At 43.6% G+C, this 17,958-nt stretch overlaps 1 protein-coding gene across 1 annotated transcript in view; it reads left to right on the top strand.

The window, feature by feature from the left end:
• Nucleotides 1-10,883: 10,883 nt before the first annotated feature.
• PAQR8 (progestin and adipoQ receptor family member 8) overlaps nucleotides 10,884-17,958 on the top strand; it is a 41,208-nt gene continuing 34,133 nt past the window's right edge. Inside the window, exon 1 of the mRNA XM_026507256.4 lies at nucleotides 10,884-11,012. The gene's annotated coding sequence lies outside the window, so the exon portion shown is untranslated. The remainder of the gene's footprint in view (nucleotides 11,013-17,958) is intronic.

Below are 17,958 nucleotides of genomic sequence, written 5' to 3' on the forward strand. Positions count from 1 at the left end.
TGAAACCAAGAGTCCGAGGCTTAACTGACTGAGCCACCCAGGCACTCTGTGAATTATATCTTAATAAATACACAAACAATAAGAAAAACAAAAAAACACCAGCCTTCTGGTTAGAAATAACTTCTTTGTTCTTAACCCTCTTTGCTTTCCTCTATACATTTGTCCTCCCTATACCTACGCTGTGAATGTCTAGCTATTCACTGACAACTACCTAATTTATAATGCCAGACTAGAACCCTCCCCTGGGCTCCCACTGCAGCTGATCATCTTCCCCGAAGATCCCACAGTCACCTCAAACCCAACATAAGGAAAATAAAACTGCAGTTTTGGACCTGGCCCTCCTTTTCCCCATGTACTTCCTCCCTAGTTGATAGCTCCCCTGACCATCCAGTCATTTAAACCATCCATGTGTGGGTCATTCTTTCTGTCATTCATTCATTCGTTTGTTTATCCTCTCAGTTAAGGCTATTTGAAGACCTGCTATGTATCAGGCATGGTGCTGTGTGCTGGAGAACAAGATATACATGGTTTCAGCCTCTGCAGAGGACTCTGGGAAGGCGATTTAATTAAGAAATCCAACACAGTGAGATGAGAGCTATGACATGGGAAACACAGGGATGTGTGTCTGTAGGCAAGCACACAGCTATTGGCATCCAACCTCCTACCTCCAAGTAGCCACCAAATGCTTTTGATTTTACCTTTTAAATATTTCTTCAATCTGGTGTTTGCTTTTCATTCACAATATACCCTTGCCTTCTTTCAAGCCCTTAGCAGCTCATGCTAACATGACAGCAACTGCTTCCTAACCAGTCTCCTTGTCCCAGTTTCTCAGGCCTCCAGCCTCACTATTCTCAATTCCTTTTCCCACATTGCCTCCAGAAAGATCTTTCAAAACCGAAACATCTCACGTAATTTCCTTGTTTATAATTGTTCATCTCCTGTAGTGATGCAACACACCTGGGGGCTGTGCCATGCTCCCATCAGAACAGGAGCCCACGAAAGCAGAGATTGATGACATGAAGGGGGTTTGCCCCCCCAATCCCCAACTCTGGCAGAGAATCCTTCCGAGGACATGCATAGTCCTTTATTATGTGGCCCCCGCTTCCTTCTCCAATATCACTCCTTGCCATGGCTCCTCTCGTGGTCGGATAGATTTTCTTTCTCTAACTTTCCCAGTCCCCATGGTCTACACATCACCAAGCAAGGCAGAGAAGTTGACAGGCTTAATATAACAATTCATAAATGCTTTGCTGGCAAATGGATAAATGAGGCCACACAAAAGTTCTGAAGATCTTTCAGGTATTTGACCTTGAGGCCAGCTCTTGGGCTCTATCCTCCACCCACTTGATTTGAAGCCCTGACCCACCAGCAGCAGGGGTGGATGGAGTGACTGACAGCCTCCCCAAGACTGAGCACAAGAAGAGGTGTGACGCTGGGCAGAGCCAGGAGTGGAGGGAATGAAACAGCTTAAATGTACCAAAGAAAGAGGGCAGAAGAAAGGAAACAGAGACAGAGAGCCCAAAGGGGAGAGATGACTCTCCTGTCCTTGCTTACTCAGGGTACATATCATACGGCCAGTGTGAATGTTGATACCCAGTCTTGGTGCTAGTTAAGGGAACCTGTGCGGTAAGAGCAGCTGCTCCTGAATATCTCTTCCCCTGCGGATTTTATATGAGTTGGAACATGCCACCGGAACCCACTTTCTTGAATATTGCACATGTGTGATTAGGTCTCTTCCTTCCTTGTTGAGGGCTGTAAGCAGGGGTTGTACCCATATGTGCCCTACACACTAGCCCTTGTCATTCCCTGCTAGTGTGGTGCTGTTGTGTGCCTCCCAGCTTTTGCACCTGCTCTTCCCTCAGACCAGAAAGCTTCTCTCTTCTCCTGTCTGTTCATTAGTCCTCATCCTTCATGATTTACCTTGAGCTTTTCCGGACCCTGCCAACAGGATAAGCCAGGTGACTAAGGAGCTAGATGAGGCTACTTCCCTGTTTTTCCATACAGGGAAAAACGTCCCGTATCTGTCTCTTACAGCCCTTGCCACAGTGTATCACAATTATTTGTATAAATGTCTTCTCCACTAGATGGGAGGATGGGGATTGCATCAAGTGTATCTCTTTATCCTTAGGTCTTAGCAGAGTGCTCTTAGCACCTAGGGGGTCTTCAATAAATATTTTCTGAATAGATGAAAGAATTAATAATAGACTACTGCATATTGAATAATAAGCACCCATCCTTTTGTTTCCAGACTAAATCTTATTTAGTGTCCTCATAGCATCCAAGTAAGGTATTTCCCTCCTGACTTAAACAATTTGCTGACCCCCTTGTCAAAAATGTAGAGGGATCAGGGCTAATTGGATTTGTCTGAAGAGGAAGAGAGAAGAGAGAAAGAGAGAGACTTAGAGCAGCCAGGTCTCATCTTGTTGCAAAGTTTACTGGGCTCAATCTCAATAAAATTGGATCAGCCAGCACAGTTCTCTTCCAGCCCTGATTTAATAGAGGGGATAAGAGATGTCAAATGCACCATCAGAGAGGATCATGGCAGGAAAGGAAACTGTTTAGATTCAAAGGAGCTGGCCGAAGGAGCCAGTCATGCCCATTAGTGGCTGTTAAGACAAGGGGCACATTGCCTATTGCACTCAGTGTCCCCTCCAAGAACCTCGGGTTCTTGGAATCCAAGCATGCTGATTTTGACCTCCCTGCCACCCGCTTCCCTGGTGCCACTGATGATGGAGTGACTCTGATACAGTTTATGGTTGCCTTGAGCTAGTTACCTCTTTGAACATCTATTTTAAAAAGAGAATAATGATACTTGCTTGTTGTTGTTATGAGCTCAGAAGCACTGACACATCACAATTGTTGTAACTAACTTCATTATGTTTTTGTCCTACAGTAATCTACAATTATAGTCCATTAGAATTATACTTAGGTACAGAACAATCAACAACGGCCATTTGTGTATTTATTTTATTAAGGATTTTTTTGAAAAATGTTGAAAATAACTTTTAAAAAAATTAAGTTCTCCTGAAACATCACCATCTAAAAGTAACCATTATGAGAGTACAGCTCTCTTTTTCTTTTGTCTCTCTCTCTTTTTCCGATTTTATGTTTAAGTAATCTCTACACCCAATGTGGAGCTCAAACTCACAACCCTAAGACTGAGAGACGCACACTCCATGAACTGAGCTAGCCAGGTGCCCCCATATATGTCTTTTTTAAAAAAATTAGATCACACTGCATATCCAGCTGTTTTACTAAACCACGGAACTGCAGACTGCAAGTTTCTCTATGCTACATGGTCTGTACGATTTTTGAAGACTTTACAGTATTCCATCTCATGCATGGACCCTAGTTAATTTGGTCAGGACTCAGTCATCGTATTTTACCCCAGAGACTATTTGTCCTGTGATCTTCCTGCTGAAACTTCCTGTTGGCATTGCCAAGATTCTACGATTCCGGTCAAAATACCCAGGGTTTTAGGTAATTCTTGGAGGCTCTCAGGAACATTTTGGGAGAAAGACCCAATCAAGTTGGATCTCTATGCATAGAGTGGCTTCCAGGTTCCTCCCTGGGTTTCTTCAGGGCTGGAGAATCATGGTCTAGTGGCAGGAGTAACCAGAGAAATTTAATTTAATTGAGAGGGAGAAAAAAGGAGGGGGAGAATTTTACTTTAGTTTTTTTTTTTTAAGATTTTTATTTTTAAGTAATCTCTATGCCCAATGTGGGGCTCGAACTTATAACCCCAAGATCAAGAGTCACATGCTCTACTGACAGAGCCAGCCAGGCACCCCAAGAACTTTACTTTGCTTTGAACTCTTCAGGATGCCCCCTTCATCGGCTGAATTCCTGCAACTCATTTTACCTCAGTTCAATTCAGTTTGACTTAAAAAAATGGAGTGGTCTATTTCTGTAGCATGTCCCGCTGGGGACCCAGAATTACCCTTGCTCATTCTTTTTTCTTCTCTCTCCCCCTCTCCCAAATGGGAAAACATGCTTCTCCTCAGTTGCTTTTTCTTGTCCTCATTGTTTCCACCCCGAGGGCATAGTCTTTTCTAGTCCATTTCTAGATCATTCTACCATCCTCTAAGGGATCTGGAGTAGATGATCATGGACTCCTGGGCTCACTGGATTCCAAATATGCAGAGCATTCACATGATTTGTTCACTTATTCGGTGATTTTTTTTTCCAGCACATACCATGTGCTAGGTCGTATGGGTGTGGCAATGAATGGCATGTACACAAACCTTGCTGCCTAGGACCTTACAGTCTAGTGGAGCATAGGGAATTACAAAATGATGTAATGATGCAAGAGAGGTCAGCTCAAGATGCTCTATCTCAGTAGACCAAAGGTCACTTTTGACCAAACTTATAACTTTAAACCTGGCCCAGCATTCAGGTCACTGGGCTCATTCAGAGAGGTATATATATGAACTAGAGAAGACTCCAATTTATCTTCTCCACTCCTGAGGTCTGGGCTAGGGTAGCCCTTGATCTCCCCTATTCTCCCCCATACTCTTCCTCGGGTATAGCCCTAGATCTCCAGATGGCTGCATGGACGGGCCAGTTCTGGCTCCCTAGCTTACCGCTATGAAGTAAAAACAGACTCAGTGAACGTGAGCTGGCTTAAACTGGTCAATTGTTTCACTGATTTTTTTTTTCTTTTTAAAACCATTAAAACCCTGAAACCAAGCCAGAATCAAACATGAATAATGCAATTGTTAGTCATGTTGGCCAAGATTGTCATTTTCATCTTTCCATGCTCTTTAAAAGAACTGAGAGCCAAGATAAGTCTCTTTCAGACAGACATCAACTAAAAGGCAATGGATGGAACATTCTGCCACTGTAGGGAATTCTGGCCCTACCCCACCACTGTTTAACAGAGGATGGATAGTCTGTGCCTTTGCTTATCAACCTGACTTAGATGACAGATGGTAGACAGAAATGAGCTACAAGGGGCTGTATACTGCCCCCTGCAACACACCAGTGGGGGACATGGTGAAGTCAAAGGTTCAAGCCTCAGTTTTCCATCCTGGGTGACTTCACATGACTCTTCTTCTCTAGTCCTAAAGCTGAGAAACGTCCCTCCTAAATTTCCCTGTAAACATCGTCCAGATTGAATTGGAGTTGGGCAGGCTAAAAAATGTTTACTTCCCCAAATTTTTGACCTCAGTCTTGGAAGTTCAATTCCTCTGATTTTCCCCAGGGTCAGGGATTGCCCACCCTCCTCCCTCCCCCAGGATATAATGACTAAGAATCAGGAACAAAGTGAAGGGAAGAAACTTAATTGTTAGGACCTTTCGAGAGGGGGGCAACCACGTTATTTACTCTGAGGCTCTTCATTCTTCTAAAGAATAAGTAAAAGCCTCATATTTTAATATCCACACTTTTATTTGCCATTCAATTACTATGATCAAATTATAAACCTTGTTTTCTAAATTTAAGTGTTGTTTGGAACAAATGTTAAAATTCTTATATACATCAAATGTTGTTGGAATGCAGGAATTTATATTGTTGTATTGATTATATAAAGGGTAACTGGTTGCTCATTTTATCATTCGTCCTTATAGTTTCCTATCTGATGCTCTTGGACCAGGCACGAGTTGCAACAGAATGGGTGGTCAAATCCAAGGCCACACAACCTCACACATGCCCAGGAGCAATTGCTGTATTTTGTCTCTTGCCTACATGTGTTCATTGGTTTGCTCCCTGAATTGTTAGCTAATTGTTATCATTAAGAAATAAAATGGGGGAAAAAAGGAATAAACCACTCCAGAAGAAATAAAATTAATGAACCCCACCATTCCACTATTAAGTAAAATAACATAGACACACAATACAAGAAAACCATTATACTTATTTTTATTTTGAATTTGATTCAACCACCGCTCATTAGAATCCTGTGTGTGAAATTAGTATCATGGTTGTTTCCCCACTTGGCCAGCAGGCAGTTTAGAAAATAGAAAAGCAGAGTGTGGGGGCACCTGGGTATCTCAGTCGGTTAAGTGTCCAACTCTTGATCTCAGCTCAGGTCTTGATCTTAGGGTTGTGAGTTCAAGCCCTGTGTTGGGCTCCATGCTGGGCATGGTGCCTACTTAAAAAAGAAAGAAAAAGAAAGAGAGAGAGAGAGAAAAGAAGAGGGAGGGAGGGAAGGAGGGAGAAAAAGAAAAACTAAGTGTGGATGTCTGTCTGATGATGGAATGTTAAGGAATGGATAGATTTGATATCAGGGTTAAAAATATAGATATTCAAGTTTTTCCAAATCACTCCTTTCCAGTCCACTGGAATAAGTATATCTTCTCTTCAAGTAGAAAGTATTAGAACAAGGATCCTATAAGCAACCATTCCATGAAGCCATTGCTTTTTTACCACCATTTATCAAGCCCTCATTATATGATAAGCACAATGCTGAGTGCTTAATATGTGTTATTTCATTTAATCCTAGCAATAAATATATGAAATGGGTACAATTATGATTTCCATTTTACAGATAAGGAGCCTGAAGTACAATACCAAAAGCTCTAAGTGATGGCAATGGGGCTCAGAGTCAAGATGGTCTGATTTCAAGCCCAATTTTTTTTATTAAAGTATAATGTATAACACTATATTAGTTTCAGGTGCTCAACATAATGATTTGATATTTGTATAGATCGCAAAATTATCACCACAATAAGTCTAGTTTCCTCTGTCACCATATAAAGTTACATAATATGAATACAATATTATTGACTATAGTCACCATGTTGTATGTTACATTCCCATGACTTATTTATTTTATGATTGCAAGTTTATACCTTGCAATCATACCTTGACTCCCTTCTCACATTTCACCCACTTCCAAACCCCCTTCTCCTTTGGCAACCACTAATCTGTTCTCTGCACCTATGAATTTCTGTTTGTTTTGTTTATCCATTTGTTTTATTTTTTAGATTCTACATATATGTGAAATCATAGACTATTTGTCTTTCTCTGTCTTACTTATCTCATTTAACATAATACCCTCAGAATCCATCCATATTGTCACAAATGGCAATATTTCATTCTTTTTTTATGGCTGAGTAGTACTCCATTATAAATATACCACGTCTTCTTTATACATTCATCCATCAGACACTTTGGTTGTTTCCGTATCTTGGCTATTGTGAATAATGCTGCAATGAACATAGGAGTTCATATGTCTTTCCTAATTAGTGTTTTCATTTTCTTTGGAGAAATACCGAGAACCGGAATTATTGGACCATAGGATAATTATATTTTTTGTTTTTTGAGGAATCTCCATACTGTTTTCCATATTGGCTGCACCAGTTTGCATTCCCACTAACAGTGCATGAGTGTTCCCTTTTATCTACATCCTTGACAACAATTCTTACTTCTTGTGTTTTTGATAATAGCCATTCTGACAGGTGTGACATGCTATCTTATTGTGAATTTGCATTTCCCTGATGAATAGTGAATCTTTTCATGTGCCTGTTGGCCTCTACATGTCCTCTTTGGAAAAATGCCTTTTCAGATCTTCTCATTTTAAATTCCATTTTTAAATTGAATTATCTGAGAGGTTTGAATGTTGTTGTTATTATTGAGTTGTATGAGTTTTCTATGTAGTTTATTGGCTATATCATTTGCAAATATCTTCTCCCATTCAGTAGGCTGCTTTTTTATTTTTTGATCGTTTCCTTTGCTTTGCAGAAGCCTTTTAGTTTGATGTAGTCCCATTGGTTTATTTTTGCTTTTGTTGCCATTGCCTTTGAAGTCAGATCCAAAAAACATCACCAAGAGCCATGTTAGGGAGCTTACCGCCTATGTTTTCTTTTAGTAGCTTTATGGTTTCTGGTCTTATTCAAGTATTAATCCATTTTGATTTAATATTTGTGTGTGGTATGGGATAGTGGTCCACAGTGCAAAGAGCTTCTCCTTTTCTCTGCCAAGATAGTGAGAAAACTCATGGCCCTCAGTTTGCCTATGAGATGTAAAAGAAAACAAAAAAACCCCTAGTGTTTTAAACAACACTGTTTCTTGTATGAGTTTTCAGGAGTAGGTCTCTTAGGGTAGACCAGTATAACCCAGTATAGATGTTTCAACAGATGGTTTAACTATAGCACACTTCCATTTCTCCATGTCACTGTGAGGGTAACAATTCCTATCCCCTTCCTACTTCATGTAAAATATATGAAGTTTAGGGATACAATGTCACCGCAAGCACTTTGAGCTTTTTGGAAGAACAATGCTATGTAAACACACTGAGAAAGCAATAGAAAAACAGTGTCAGTGTGGTATGTATACAACATAAAATGGACCAAATTATTTTTTTAGAGTTTGGGACAAAAATAGCTCCTTAATCTTGCATATCTAGTTTTTAATTACTCTGTATATTGGCTGTGTCCGTGGCTCTCAAGGGCAATCTGAACAAGGAATGTGTCTGATAGAATGTTGATTGGGTTGGCAGTTTAGCATTCTCTTTCTAGAGGAAATTCTGTAATATCCCAGATCTTGCCTGTTTCCAGCTTTTGGAAAAACCACATCAAAATTTTGTTGACAGATGAAAGCGCTACATGGAGGGAGGTTGGCCATGAATTTCTATACACTAAAGGCCATCCTTACTATCCTTTATGAAAGATCCAGGAGGCTTTTATTAATTCAAAAATAGTAACGTCACTTTAGGGCTCTTATTTCCAGAATTACCAAAACGTCACTTGTACTGCCCAAACTAAAGTGGGCCATCACCTCCAAGTAAGAAATGGAAGAAGCTAGTGTGAGATCCAAGTAGTGTGAGATCCAAGGATGTGAATGTACTTAACACTACTGAACTGTACAGTTAAAAAAAATTTCATATTATGTTTACCACAATTAAAAGTTTTTTCAAAAGGTTAAGATGATAACATTTATGTCACGAGTATTTTACCACACTTAAAAGGAAAAAAGGCAAGACGAATGAGAAACCACCTCTCTTATCTCGTGGCTCTGGACGGCACCACTCGTAAACAGAACCCTCTGCCCCCAGATGAAAATGCCTGATACCCATTACACTTTAGGCTGAACTTTCACGTCTGCCCCCTAGATAGAGGTTCATAGGACAGGAACATTTAATCTTTTCTTTTCTTTTTAAAGATTTTATTTATTTATTTGCCAGAGAGAGAGCATGAGCGGGGGGAGAGGCAGGTTCCTTGCTGAGCAAGGAGCCTGACAAGGAACTCGATTCCAGGACTCTGGGATCATGCCCTGAGCCGAAGGCAGACACTTCACCGACTGAAGCACCCAGGTGTCCCCATTTACCATTTTCTTACTGTGACACTGAGAAGGCCTTAAAGGACTTGTTGGTCTTCTTTTAAGACAAGAGACCCTTTTCCACACTCCAGGTAGAGGGGCTCTCAGGGGAGAAGCAGCATAATCAGCATGCATTTCACAGACTCTCCAGCTCTCACTGACAGCCCCCTTCAGTTGGATTGAGTCTGTGGTTGGGCCTTCATATTTGCTGACCAGTAATTTTGTTTCTAGAGTGGCAAAAAGAGGAAAAAAAGGGACTTTTTATTCCCTGTCAATCAGCTATCCTGTACATTTATGATCTCTGGCCAAAAGATAAATGTGTGTTAATATTGAGGGCTTGTGTTTTTGTGAATATGGGAGGATTCCCTGACATCTTTGGGGTGAAGCAGGGATGGAGAGGGCAAATCTGCAGAAGGCCTACTGTGACACTTCCACCAGTATCTATGAGTACTGGGTCTGTGATTCTATGGGAAGACCAGTGGCCCTGAAGCCCCGGCCCCTTACTCTTTCCTAGTCCTGACTCGGCTTCAAACCTGGCCATTGAACCGCTGAATTGAAAAGTCTTCATTTATGAAGTTCGAATAAACCCTGTTGGAAAACCTACTATTTTTGCTTCATGCTGTTTTGCTGAAGATAAAGACAATAATGGATTTCAAAATGTTTTGAAAAGTGAAAACACAGTACAAATGTGAGGTGTTGTTAAACATTTTACTGGAGCAGGGTGGTATAATGGCAAAGTGGCAGGTGTCAACAAACCGGAGCTAGGCCCCAGTGTCTCGGGAAAGTAATGACATGAATCAAATGAACCTCCTCCAGGAGCATTGGTTCAGGCCATCTTCTCAGGATCCGATCGGTTTTTCTTTTTTTCCAGATAATGGAGGCTGCTTTTCAATAGCAAAGCCAATTTGATTTGTTAATTGATGTTCCTACATCTGAAGTGTATTTTTGTCCTGGTAAAAATACAGACGGGTGAGGAGAGCAAGTCTGGGACCAGGTGTGGAGTTTCCTCTCCTGCCCTGTCCCCTTGTGTGTGTAGCTCATTGATATTGCGGACGCGCTAGTGAGCTGTGGATTGAGGATATAGGGGTAGAGACGTGGTTTCCTCGCATGTCAGTGTAAGAGGTGTGTTTGTGCGGTGCCTAAGTCACAGGAGAATACTTCACGGGTGTATCTCAGGGGTGTGAAAATGTGTGTCTGCCAGGGCCCTCCTTGGTGTGTTATAACATGATCTCACAGGCAGAATGACCCTGAATGTGCAGATGCGGGTGGCTGAGAGGCCAGAATTTGAATCGGTCTTGAGATGGAAGATGAAGTTTGTTGTTGCCGTCCCCCTTTTCCAAAAACACCTCCAAAAACCAAAAAGCAAAAAAGCCTTGGAAAAGGGCCTCTGGAGTGTGTTCTTCGAACCGATAGGACAGCAGTTAACGTGTCCCTCTCTCAAGCCCGCGGGCCTTCCCAGCTGAAAGGAGAGTGTGTGGGACTGACCCCGGGAGGAAGGAAGAGGTGTCAGTCAACTTCCTCGGTGAGGCGGCACCCCGGTCGCGCGGGGCGCGCGGGTCTGCGCATCCCGCCTCCGGCCGGGAAGGGGCGGAGCCGGGCGGTGCCCGCCCCCCGGCGGTCCCCTCCCCCGGGCCGCTCCCCTCTGCTGCGCCCGCCGCAGTCACAGCCGCCTGCGGGAAGCTGGTAGCCGGGAACCCGAGCCGGAGTGCGGGCTGGGCTGGGCTCGCTCGCGGGCTCACCCGCCGCCCCTGCAGGTGAGTCGGGGGCTCCGAGCCGGGCGCGCGGTCGGGGGGGCGGGGAGCGTCAGGACCGCGCAGTTGGGGAGCCCCCGGGCTCAAGCACGGGGGGGTGGTGATGGAATGTCCCCGCGAGGTTGGGGAGCCCCAGACCCCGAGCCCCGAGGGGCGCCCAGAATCGCAACATTGAGGAACCCGAGCCCGGGGACTGGGGTTCAATGCTCCAGTGTTGGGGAGTCTCAGACCCCGAGCCCTGAGAGTGAGGCGGCAGGTCAGGATCCAGACGTTGGGGACTCCCGGAGCCCGAGCCTGGAGGACTGAGGGATCAGGACCGCGACGTTGGAGAGCTTCGTTGCCGGAACGAGGGTGTCCTGTCGGCATTCTTGGGGCGCCCTCCGCAGGGCGGAGGGGAATTGAAGGCGGGGGGGAGTGCGGCGGCGGGGAAGCCCGAGGCGGGCGGGGCGGGAGGGGAGCCCCGGAAAGGGTCGGGGGGTGGAGAGGCTTGTGGCTTTTGGGGGGGGAAGGAAGGAGGGGGCCTCTCCTGGAGGGGGCGCGGGAAGCGGAGTTGTGCAGGAAGCCGGGGATACGTTGTGGAGCATAGGGGGTCGGAGGGATGGAACGCCTCGGCGGAGGATCCCGGGTGGCTGGGGGCGGGGGTGAGGGGTCAGGGACTCGCGGAATGTCTCGGCCTAGGGGACGCACCCTCTCGGTGGAATGGGGTCATGGAAACCTCGAGAGGGCATTCACTCCGGAGGGCAAGACCAGGCCATCACAGACGGGGGGCGGGAGGGACTAAGGAGCGGCGCACCTCGCTGACTGCCGCGGGGACCTGAAGGCAGCGAGGGCACCCCAGATCCCAATGCATTTGTGGGCCCTGGAGCACAGACCCACGGAGGGTAGATCCGCGGGCCCCGATGGGGTCTTTGCTGCATCTCCTATTTCTAAGCTGGGTTAGAAGTGATTTTGCCCAGGGACCCATTGAGAACAGTCTGGGCTTAAAGGAGTAGTTAAGGAGTGAGATTTCAAATGTGCAGAGAAGCTCTACCTGTGTGTGTGCCTTAGACACAACTCATAATAAATGTGTGTTTAATTCTTAGATCCACTTGTGTTACTTGCTCCTCACTCTCCTATACTTTGTGAGAAGCCGTTTCTGAGTAAAAACTGGAGGAAAATAAGCGAGGCGGGGGGGGAGGGGCGTGCACGCACGCACACACGGACACACAGCGCCCACAAATGCACTGCATTCCACAGCCGAGTAAACACGAGAAATATTGTACAGTTTTGGATTGTTTGTGTTGGCATGGACTTCCTCTACCGAAGTTAATAGGAAGTTACCTGCATGGAAGGTGGACGGCCTTTGACTACCCTCTTAAGATAGTCACAGCGGGTACCCACCCCTGTGCTGCTTACACCCTTGACCAGGTCACTGGCAGGACACTAGGCTGCTTAGTGCCTCAGTGAACGGGTAGCCAAATGTGTGTCTAAAGATAAACAAACGACCAGTACATTTTCTGGGTTTTTTTTTTTCCTGTTGTTTATTTTGGGTCTCCAGCTCCCTTCAATTAGTTAAATAATATTGACATTGTATATTAACTTATCCATATGGTTAATTTTGTATGGTAATTAGTTTAATTATTTCATGTAACAGTTAATTCAGGACTACTCAGGGCCCCAGGAGTCCTATCGAGTGGATTTCTCCCCTGGAAGTTTCCTGGCCTTTGAGGGGCAGGCAGAGAGAGAGATGATCCCCACTCCTTTCCTTCTGTGCTGTAGATAAAGGTCCAAATCTGACACATACTGAGATTTAAACTTCCTGGGAGGACCAAGGGCTATTTTGGCAACAAGCTTATGTTGGGCCTCTTTTTTTTTCTTCATGAAAAGGAAATCTCTTCAATACTGATGCAAGTTAACAGAAAAATGATTTATTCATTTTGCAAGTATCATTTCAGGACATGCTTTTTTTTTTTCATTAAGGGGGAGGTCAGAACCTTGCCCCCAAATCTGCGTTATCATTATTGCACAGCGTATTTATTTACTTGGACATACCTAGCTGATTCTTTATATTCTTTATCCAAATGTTATAATAAATATGCCCATATTTATACATTCAAATGAGTATTTCTCCCCTTCAGAAGACTCATCTTGGCAAGCTGTGGACTGATTCTAGTGATGCTGTCATTGCTGAGCATAATTTTGGAGCTCCTGCCTTGGAGTTACCTTCAGAGTTTGTAACACATTTACTGAATTGCCTCCATGATGGCAAACCTTCCTCAGTTGGGAAACAGCCAAATACCAAGCGGGATCAACTCTGGTTTCTGAGGTGACGAATTGAGGCTGTAATAGGAAGTATGCCCATTAAAGTAATGAAAGTCCTCTTGAAGGACTGGCAGTTTTAAAGGGGGCATCCAGTACAGGTGTGCAAATGTGTCTTAGGATTCGAAAGTAATTGCTTTGAAGCAATCTTTATTTGCGTGTGTATGCTCTCATGTGCATGTAAAAAAAACTGGTCCCATCACCTATTGTTATACGATATGGCCTCTTGGGCTGGAGAAAATAAGCCTTTCTTTTCTCTTTCAAGGTACTCTTTACCAGGCAGGTTCCATCACTGTGCATTTTTACAGAAAACAGACCAAAAAAAGACTTGTTTTCTCACCAAAAAAAGGTACCCAGAAAGTCACTTACCCCACATGTAGTTAATGACTGGTACTTGAGTTTTTATGTGAAAGGATCTATGTAGAAGTAAGGGGAAGAGAGTGAGTTCTGCAAATGTGTTTCAGTTTTGGCACTCCGTGGCACACAGTGTGAAAAATTAACATGTCCTTTTCCATTTTTTCCCTAAATTACCAATTTTTTTAAAGGTTATGTAACGTGAAGCTTCATACACCCAGGGCTTGAATCTTGATCTAGCTGTGATCTTGGGCAAGTGATTTCATCTCTTTCAGACTCAGTTTTCCTACCTTAAAATGAAGATGCTAATGATTGTGCACCCCATGAGGCTGTGATGAGATTTCTGCATGCAAAATACTGAATCCAGTGCCCGACACATAAGTGCTCAAGAGAGTCTAGCTATTTTTGTTACTAATACTGTTTATTGATAGTTTTATATTAAAAGTCCTTTGAAGCCATGTATAAATTTACCATTTCCAAGGTAATGATATTCCCTCTGCTGGGCTTTGCAAATGAATATGTGAATGGGAACATTTTGTTTTTACTCTCCTAGCTTCTCAGGAATTTTTTAAGTGATCTTAAAAAGCAACCATTGCTAGCTGCTTTATTTTGAATTCAGATTTTTTTTAAATGAACATTCTTATTTTTATTGTATATTAGATATAACAGTTTGGTGAAAATCTGAAGGAAAAAATTTTAAAAGCTCCTCCTGTAATTCTTTTCCTTGATCGGTCAAATACTCTTCTAATGTAATAGCCACCGTTCTCTTGGCATGTATTGAAAGGGATGATTCGGGTGCACATTTGTTTTCATTGAACTCGAATTTCAATCTGCTTTGTTTGTTAAATGACAGGGAAGAATAACTTGGCACTAAGTTCTTGGCTCTTTCATAAATACTGACATTAATTTTTTTCCGATTCTATGGTTTCTGTTGTGATATAAATTAGGGAGCTGTAAAAATGTGGGAAAAGAATTTTATCTTAGTTTTAATCAAATAGCTAGGGGTTGCTGTGAAATAGATGTTTCGTGAAATGTTCGACATTTAGCGAGAGTTCTCTGTTTTAGGCAGGTGTGTGCAGGAGACAGAGGTAGAAACAGACTTGTCATCCAAGAGTTCACATAAGGTGTTCCCTTAGGACCATGCAGTGGCAAAAAGTTTTTTCTCCTAATGGCTTATGGGACTAAGGATTCATGTGGATTTCACTACATGTTCTCTTCCCTCAATTTCTTGAAGAAAGCTAAATATACGGGTCTCTTAATAGTGTTCATATTTTTGAGGAGGATTAACTCTTAGAATTAGATCCTGCTGTGCATTCATATGCCGTGAAAGGAGATCCTGCTATTAAAGTACTTAGTGAATTTTAAGTGATCTATAACTGTAGCATAAGGTGGTATTATTGTTGTACAGTACTTTCCTAGAGTATTCTGATTATCACCTCCAGAGTAGTGTTTGGTTCCAGCTCTGTCTCTCTTCTGAGTAGTTGTGAACGTACTTATGAAGTACCAGGGAGCAAGACAACATGGTGGTGATTTAGACTAGAGTAGTGCTCCCCTCCTCTCCGCCCCACATCTGATAATGTCTGGAGATAATTCTTATTATCACAGCTGGAGGGGAGAGGGATGTTAAGGCATGTAAGGGGTAGAGGCCAGAGATGCTCCTAATAAGCATAATGTAACGCAAAGGACAGCCCCCCAAACAAAGAATGACCAACTGAAATGTCAGTGGTGCTAAGAAACTCTGGACTGGAGCATGGGATCTGGAGTGGACATCAACCTGCGTTAGCATCCTAGCACGTCCCTGGGTAAGTTCCTTAAACCTGAGATTTTATATAACTCGTGCCTGAAGAGATATTGTAGAATTAAATGAGATAATGTGTATAAAGTGCTTAGTGCACAGAAGGTGTCCAGTAAATGGTAACTCTTAGTATTATGTCTCGTTAGGAAATCCAGGGACTAGGCTTCAAACAGCTTTGGTTATTTAACTCGTTGTGTATAGAACCAATCCAGGCTTCCTGATCCAATCTGTGTGTCTGAGAGTAGGGCAGAGACACGATAGGGTGGAGACACCTCTGGCCCGCCGTGGTTCCTTCTGCATTCTGGCCCAGGTTCTGCCGTGGTCCTGCTAGGCAGCCAAGTACAGGCTGAAGGTGATTCCAGCCAGGTGAACAGGACAGTCTATCTCCCGCACCTCTCTTGTGTATAGGAAAGGCGAGCTGTGGGTGGAGGCCCCTTCTGTTTCATCTAGGCTCAACTGGGAAGGAGATAGCCAAGCTGGGAAGCTCCCTCCGACTGAGCTAATCTCTAGGATCTACTCAAGACCCTTGTCTATGCCTGGCCAGAGCTTTCTCTGCAGCCTTAGCAGGCTATGAGCAAGGTCTGGCAGTTTCCCTTTTTTTTCCCCTTAGCCCCTTCTACTCAAGCGACAAGTTCTTTGGGGGTCCCTTTACTTTTTAAAGAGCCGTCCAAATCTACTCCAGTTTTTGCTCTGCATGGGGTTACCAGCCATCTGGGCGGAGATAGGAGACCTCCCATAAAGCCCAGGCTCTGTTTTGATCTTCTTGCCTTTCTGTGTTTACCTCGTGCACACTGGAGCCACTGAGTGAGTAATCCACTCACTGTAAGCAGCAGAGCTTCAGCACGGTGGGGGTGGGGCAGCCATTCTGGGTGCAGAGAGTATTTAGCAGACCAGGATGTAAATAACACAGCGTTTTTTTTAGCTGTGAGCTAGAAACCATTAGTTGTGTTGTACAATAGAATCAACTGGGCCTCTCTTAAGAATGCTGAGGCCTCAGCCCCACCACAAACCATTGATTCAGAATTTCAATGGGTACGGCATGGGCATCAGATTTTCAAAATTACTCTGATGCATTAAAAGGAAGGAAGGAAGAAAGGAAGGAAGGAAGGGAGGAAAGAAGGGGGAAGGGAGGGAGGAAGGAAGGGAGAAAGATAGGGAGAGTCTGATTAAAAATAACAAAGTAACATAAGAATTATTTTGTTAAGCTTTTGTTTTAGTGATGAATGTGTGCCTGTTTGCAATGTAAAAATACGTTTCTTTTGGGGCGCCTGGGTGGCACAGCGGTTGGGCGTCTGCCTTCAGCTCAGGGCGTGATCCCGGTGTTATGGGATCGAGCCCCACATCAGGCTCTTCTGCAGTGAGCCTGTTTCTTCCTCTCACTCCCCCTGCTTGTGTTCCCTCTCTCGCTGGCTGTCTCTATCTCTGTCGAATAAATACATAAATCTTTAAAAAAAGTACGTTTCTTTTAATGGGTTGCAGTCAAAAAGTTTGAAAAACATTGTTTTTAGAGCTTTAGAGTATTTAATTAATATTGACAAATTTACCTCTTTCAATATTCCTGTGTGAACATCTGTTGGACAGATTTCAAAGTGTTTTTATTTTCCTTGTGAAATAGAACTTTTGCAACCATCCTATGGAGGCCTAGAGAACAAATATCATCATACTGACTTTTTTTTTTTTTTAACAGATGAAGGGAACTTGGGGTTGGTGAGGGTAAGACATTTGTCAAAGTCGCAGTGAGAAAATGTCAAAAACAGGGACTTAAACTCCCAGCGCTTCTGATTACTGCTGCGGGCCTTGGTCCACCACACCTTTATGCCTCTTCTGATTAGCAAACCCTATGAAAAAGAATTACGGCTAGAACATGAGTCTGGCTTTAGCCTTGTAAAAATAATAACTGTTGACCGAGCACTTGCTAGTGTCAGGAAGCGTGTTTGTGTTACTTCATTTAATTCTCAGAATAATCGTATGAGATAGGTACTATTATTAGCCCCATTGCACAGATGAGGAAACAGGTTGTGACTTGCTCAAGGAGCAGAGCTGGGCCCTGACAGCCAACCCACATTTTTTATGGGTGCTCTTTATTGCCCCAGTACTGGTATGTTGCCATTTCTCTAACTTCTAAATTCCTGCCTCTGGGGCAGTTTAAATAAGAGGAAAATGGCCCTATGTCTTAATCTGCTCAGGTTGCCATAACAAAATACTATAGGTTAGGTGGCTTAAACAACAGAAGTTTATTTCTCACATTTCTGGAGACTAGGAAGTCCAAAATCAAGGTGCCAGCAGATTCCGTTCCTGGTGAGGGCCTTCTTCCTGGTTTACAGATGGCCGCCTTCTTGCTGTGCCCTCCCATGGCAGGGAGGGGGGAGCAGAGAGGGGGGAGGGCAAGAGAGCAAGAGCAAGAGCTCCTCTACTTGTAAGGACAGTGATCTCATCATGGAGACCTAGTCCTAATGACCTCATCTAAACCTAATTACTTCCCAAAGGCCCCACATTCAAATA

The sequence above is a fragment of the Ursus arctos genome, unplaced genomic scaffold, assembly GCF_023065955.2.
Source record: "Ursus arctos isolate Adak ecotype North America unplaced genomic scaffold, UrsArc2.0 scaffold_29, whole genome shotgun sequence".
Lineage (NCBI taxonomy): Eukaryota > Metazoa > Chordata > Mammalia > Carnivora > Ursidae > Ursus > Ursus arctos.